The sequence below is a fragment of the Lampetra fluviatilis genome, chromosome 31 (assembly GCF_964198595.1).
Source record: "Lampetra fluviatilis chromosome 31, kcLamFluv1.1, whole genome shotgun sequence".
Taxonomy (NCBI): domain Eukaryota; kingdom Metazoa; phylum Chordata; class Hyperoartia; order Petromyzontiformes; family Petromyzontidae; genus Lampetra; species Lampetra fluviatilis.
Genome location: NC_136305.1, coordinates 1,235,931 through 1,241,930, shown reverse-complemented (window position 1 = coordinate 1,241,930; position 6,000 = coordinate 1,235,931).

Below are 6,000 nucleotides of genomic sequence, written 5' to 3'. Positions count from 1 at the left end.
GTAGTTAATTCTCTTGTTATATCTCAGCTTGAATGCTGTGACCTCATTTGGCTTCAAAGGCGCCTTCGCAGTCCCCGGGCTACTGTGTGTGGCACCTTGTATCGCAGCTGCGAGGCTGATTTCGCGTGAGGATATTTCACCCACTGCCGTGTGACTTTAACTCCACAGTTTACTGCCTCTCACCTGCCCGCTAGTCCTCGAGTTCACTCGGTCGTATTCGTAGGCGCGCGTGTGTGCGATGTGTGTGCATGGGATGTGTGCGTGTGTGCGATGTGTGTGCGTGCGTGTGTGTGCGTGTGTGCTTGTGTGTGTGTGTGCGATGTGTGTGATGTGTGTGCGTGTGTGTGCGATGTGTGTGCGTGTGTGGGTGTGTGGGATGTGTGTGCGTGCGCGTGTGTGTGCGTGTGTGCTTGTGTGTGTGCGTGTGCGATGTGTGTGCGATGTGTGTGCGTGTGTGTGCTTGTGTGTGTGTGGGATGTGTGCGTGTGTGGGATGTGTGCGTGTGTGGGATGTGTGCGTGTGTGGGTGTGCGTGCTTGTGTGTGTACGATGTGTGTAATGTGTGTGCGTGTGTGCGTGTGTGTGATCTTTGTCTTTGGCGGGGAGCGGTGGCGTAGCGGTTAGCAGCGCTGCACTACGAACCTGGCGACCCGGGTTCAATTCCCGCTCACGGCCAACACCAGTGACGATTACCTGAACCGGTTCTGGGCCTCCCCTAGGTCGACTCAGTCTCAAAATGAGTACCTGCTGCGATTTGTAAACAATGCCACTGGGGAGACAAAGGCGGCCGGGCGTGGTGCTGGCCACCCACCCCCTCGTGTGCCGTGCCGGCCTTCATAGGTGCTCGCTAACAGCACTTGTCCCAACAATATGTTACAGGCTATACCTTTGTGTAGGGGGCAGCACGGGAACAGGCTCAGCTGCGACGTGCCACTGACGATGTGCACTACTGGTAATTGAATCCAGGTAGCTAGGATCGTTTCAGTCAAGTGAAGAAGAAAGCACCACATTGCTCCGAGTGGATGGGGGTTGAGCCAGAGATCTGTCGTTGGACAAATTATTAAAAGGGAGAAGATGCAATTGTTGCACTGTGTGCTAACCACTTTGGCACTGCTCGTGTCCTGGGGCGTCTCAACGTAAGCTCAGTCTTCAACGAGCACCAGGTGTGGTGTTGAAATAGTAAGGAGACAAAGGTGGCTATGCATGCTGCTTGGTCACACAACCCAGCCGTGTGCCATGCCGGCCTCAATGATTGCTTGCCAACAGTAATTGCTTCTACAAAGTATAAGGATGATCTGTGGGTCTGTGTGTGTGTGTGGACTCATATGGCTTGCCTCCATCTACCAGGTCAGCAAAACTGCCAATGCCTTCATATTAATTGCACCATATTGATGATTAAATATTTTCACAGCGTTCAAGTTTTTTTTGCCACATCACTGCTAAAATAATATTTCAGGAATTGAATTGGCAGTCGTGTAGAAACAATCACTGAAACTATTGTTATCAGCACAATCAACATAACAACACTGCCTTCTACTGTAGTGGGATAGTTTCTTATATAAGCGAATATATGTACTGTATCGAGGGTCTTTGTTTATAACCAGGAGAGAACACATTTAGACAACAGGATATATTTCAAGGGCGACCTCGGTAAAAAAAAGATAATATACAGAAGAATAAAAGAATGCAGGTGCAATGTATGGAGTGGTGGCGCAGTGATTAGCACACTACTACGAGCCCAGCAACCTGGGATAGATTCCTGGCTACAGCTAACATCAGTGGTGAGGGATACTTACATTGGTCCTGCCCCCCCCCCCAGCCTTTCCCATATTTGACCTGCATGGTGTAGTAAAAACAAAAACAACCCCCATGGCTGAGAGGTTTGGGGAGGCCTTCAGCAGTGGATTGACAAAAAGGGCTCATGTTTTTTATTTTTACATGTCAGAGGAAAAAAAATATAAATGATGTGCAATTTAAAATTACAAACGTCAAGGATTAAACAACATGATTCAAATTGACACAACAAAACATTACATTCAAATTAAATCAAAATAGTAGATTGGAGATGACACATTCAAAAGCACAGGCATTCAAAGGTTAATTAAAAAACACTCACGTTCACAACATCTGGGTACTGAATAAAATCGCTTAAGTTTGACTCATGTTTATTCAATGGTGTTTCTTCAGCTCAGAGTGATGACGAAGGAAGCGTACTGTTGAAGAGGGATGCAGCATTTTACAATTCGGTCCTTTGATAAGGCTGCTGAATTCTTGGAGAGCGGTTTGTGTACAAGTGGTCTTTGGACAAAGATTCCTGTAACCAAGTCATCTATTGTTGAGTTCAGTTTAAAAGAGCTGTCCTCAAAATCGCTTCGGAGAAAGGCTGAGCACAAATAATGATTCCCCCCCCCGTCCACCCGCCCTAACGAGGTGAAATCCTTCACATCCATAATGCACCATTTATCCTAACGCAAACTATTGACTACGTTATGTCATTTTTATGTAACGCATCTTTGAATATTTACTGTCCGTTCTGTATCTAATGGAACGTAAAACCCTCAACCTCTACTCAATCGCCACCATTCACAAGCATTGCATAGCATGGGATGTTGCTGAATTTTTGGGAAATCTTTATTGCAATCGTTAACGACACACAAGCTAATAGGATTGTCTGACAGCGAAACCCAAACATTGTTCTCAATTAGTTCGCGCATTGCATATCGTTGCGTTTTCTTTTCTGTACATTTTGGCGTTTGTTGTTCAACAAGTTCAAGGCACTGCAGGCGTATATCACGACGGCAAATCCTCAATAATGATGGTTTGAATGAACCAAAATGCTCTAGTAAATGTCAGCCTATTTATTCAGTTAATTTAGAGCACCTTTGCATACTCCCCTCTTGGCCTAATCTTCAAGACTGCTGTAAGCCTATTTTGCGAACATAAAATGTATATATGAATATTGGATTTCCATAAAACATATTCATATATAGCATATATTATTGTAGGTTTCGTGTTGAAGAATATTTTCAACGGTTTTGTAGGAGTAAGACTTTCAAGCGTAATTAATTTCGATAAGGTTGGTTTCGTTGCTTAGTATTTCCAATAAAATCCCTTGTCTTGATATTATCACAGATAATTTATGGAAATAGTACTTTAAAGAATTAGTATATTGACACGATACAAATCTCACTGAGGTGGTTGTCCACATGGTTTTTTGTCAACCGAAACATCCCATTTAAAAAAGAAAATGTATTAACAATCCGCAGCACTCAAACTCCGAGAAAATAATTATTGTAGAATATTAGGAAATATCGGTAAATGCCAGGAAACAACAGGACATGTTAGGCAGGCCTAGTAAGACGACTCAAGTACATGCAGTCACCCTCGATTTCCCAATTTCTGGCATTCTAATGGACAAATTCCAGATGACACTTCCATGCAGTCACGGTGTGGCTTGCCAAAAAACTTTCAAAAACTTTCCAAACTGCGCGAGCCGTGGCATCGAAATCAATTTCATAGCAAGGTTATAAGCCATTTAGTGTCCCTGTGCAATATTTTAACTTTTATCAATTGGGGATTTAATTTGTAATCGTTTACGCGCTCATTAGGCTCGCAATTTAAAATCGTTGGCAGCGCGAGCACGAACCCGCTTACGTAGCATCGCCCGGCTGAAGGTCCCATCAGGTGTGAGCGAGGCCCTGGCATGGACAACACGTTCCCTCCCGTGTGTGACAGCTCAATCCGTTTAGCGCCGACGCGAGGCGCCGCCTTCAATAAGCGTGGTTTTGTTTACGTTGCTGCGTTGCCGTTCACGCATTGTGAACCCACATTGCAAACAATGAAAACAAAACTGGTTCAAGCAAAGCCCATTACCCAAATTCTGCACCGCGCGTCTTGGATGGCCACACGAGTGCTGACTTAGATGTTTTCTAAACGCAATGTATAATGGTTTCAGTAATAGTAATAATAACAATTTACTGTCCTTTCATCAATGCCCTAGATGAAGAACTTTTCACGCCGAGGCATTAGTTGTGGTTGGTTCACCATACTTCACCGGGTTTATCAGCGCAGACTTGCGAAGGGGTCTCTCCCAGGACTTGTTCAGATATCACTCACTTCTGATGTTAGCCGTGGACAGGAAATGAACACAGGTCGCTAGGTTTATATATTTGTAAATGTAGGGTGTAACATTACTTTCGAAAAATGAACTACATGAATTATAAAGTAGCCTTGCATCTGAACAGTGGCTGGGTTTTCATATAAAATAAGTATTGTCATGGAGGCTCTTTTTGCATCATGATTTGGAAAACCATTTTTTGTGGCTTTGGGATGAGACTTTTCTCTGGAGCAAATGTTCTATAAACTTTACAAACATTTTAAATAAACACCAAAAGCTCAAACGACCGAAATAAACACACTGACAAGACATTGATACATTGCACAAAATATAAGACTCTAATACGGTACAGTGCCATTGTCTATCTCTTACCGTGATGTTTGTGTTTGGGCTTTCAACGAGCACTTACACAAAATATATCTGCCACGGCACACGTAGAGGTTTAGTCAACATTGTCAATAGAATGCATGGCTAAGAATCCAAGTTAGATTTTTTTTTAAAATATACAGTATGTGGATGGCCGAGCAGTACGCAAACTGCCATGTACGCCAATCATTATCATAATTATTATAGCAGTGGCCTAAACACGGTGGACCTGGTCCCCGGTGCAATGTGGTTTACCTGTTTAATATCCATCCCTCCTCTTGTGTGGGCTCCCTGGCGCAGTTGCACCGTCTGTATACTCGGAGAGATATGCCACTGCATCATCACCGGCGAACGGATGAAACGCAGTATATCTCGAACCACCCTTTTTGCAATGACCTCTCAAAATATTCGACCACAGCTGGGGTGAGGCTGTTAAGGAAACGAAGGTAACAGCATGGACGCACGCAAACCACCGCATACCTGGAAGGGGTACAATTTGTAATTTGGTTGCGGTAATTTAGAATTTAGACCGTGACATTGACACACAAATGGCTTATTCTTGAGCACCACACTCACTCACAAGCCAACCACTCAAGCTAACCATATAACCACACATCCATACCGACGCTCACACGCAAACCATCCACACAAGAACACAATCCATCCAGGGAAACCCATACAAACCAATCGTACACCCACCCAGCCATAACCTACTCACCAACAAACCAACCCCAAGCGCTCACTCCCACCCACACACCTCAACATACGCACACCCTGACACACACTCTCTTCAAAGATACACACCCCGACTAAAGATGCACACTTCTTATGAACATCATCACGTATCAATCCAAATGTCACACACAGACCCCTGTCCACACACACACCTCTTCACAACCCAATCCACACGCTCCCTCCACACTCCCCAACACACATATACAAAGCCACACACGCACAAATACATCCTTGCTCCACACACCCGTACACATCCCATATAACATCGACACATACTCTTCCACGCTACCCTCCATCAACGGATACACACACACGACCATCAACACACGCTTCATCCACGCAAAAACACCCCCATTCATACACCCCATTACACACCATTCCACATATCAACACACACGCGCATACATACACAATCCCTCCATCCACACATACCCCTCGAATTCACACGCAACACCACACACGCACAATATGCCTATCAGCACATGTTCCACATCCCTGTACATGTTCCACACGACCAACCCTTGCACACCCTTACACACACACACGGACCCTCCGTATCACTCGCACACTCCAAATGTGCACACGCGTCTTCGCACGCTTGCACACTCTTGCCAACATACACACGTACTACATAGACACGCAACCCAACACATCACGGGTACATCCATCCCGTACACCAACATCCGCATATGCACTCTCGGCACAAACACACCCCTTCACACACACGACGAACAAACGACGGTCCCCATGTAGCCTCGAACAGACTGTTGGGGCAAGTGCTGT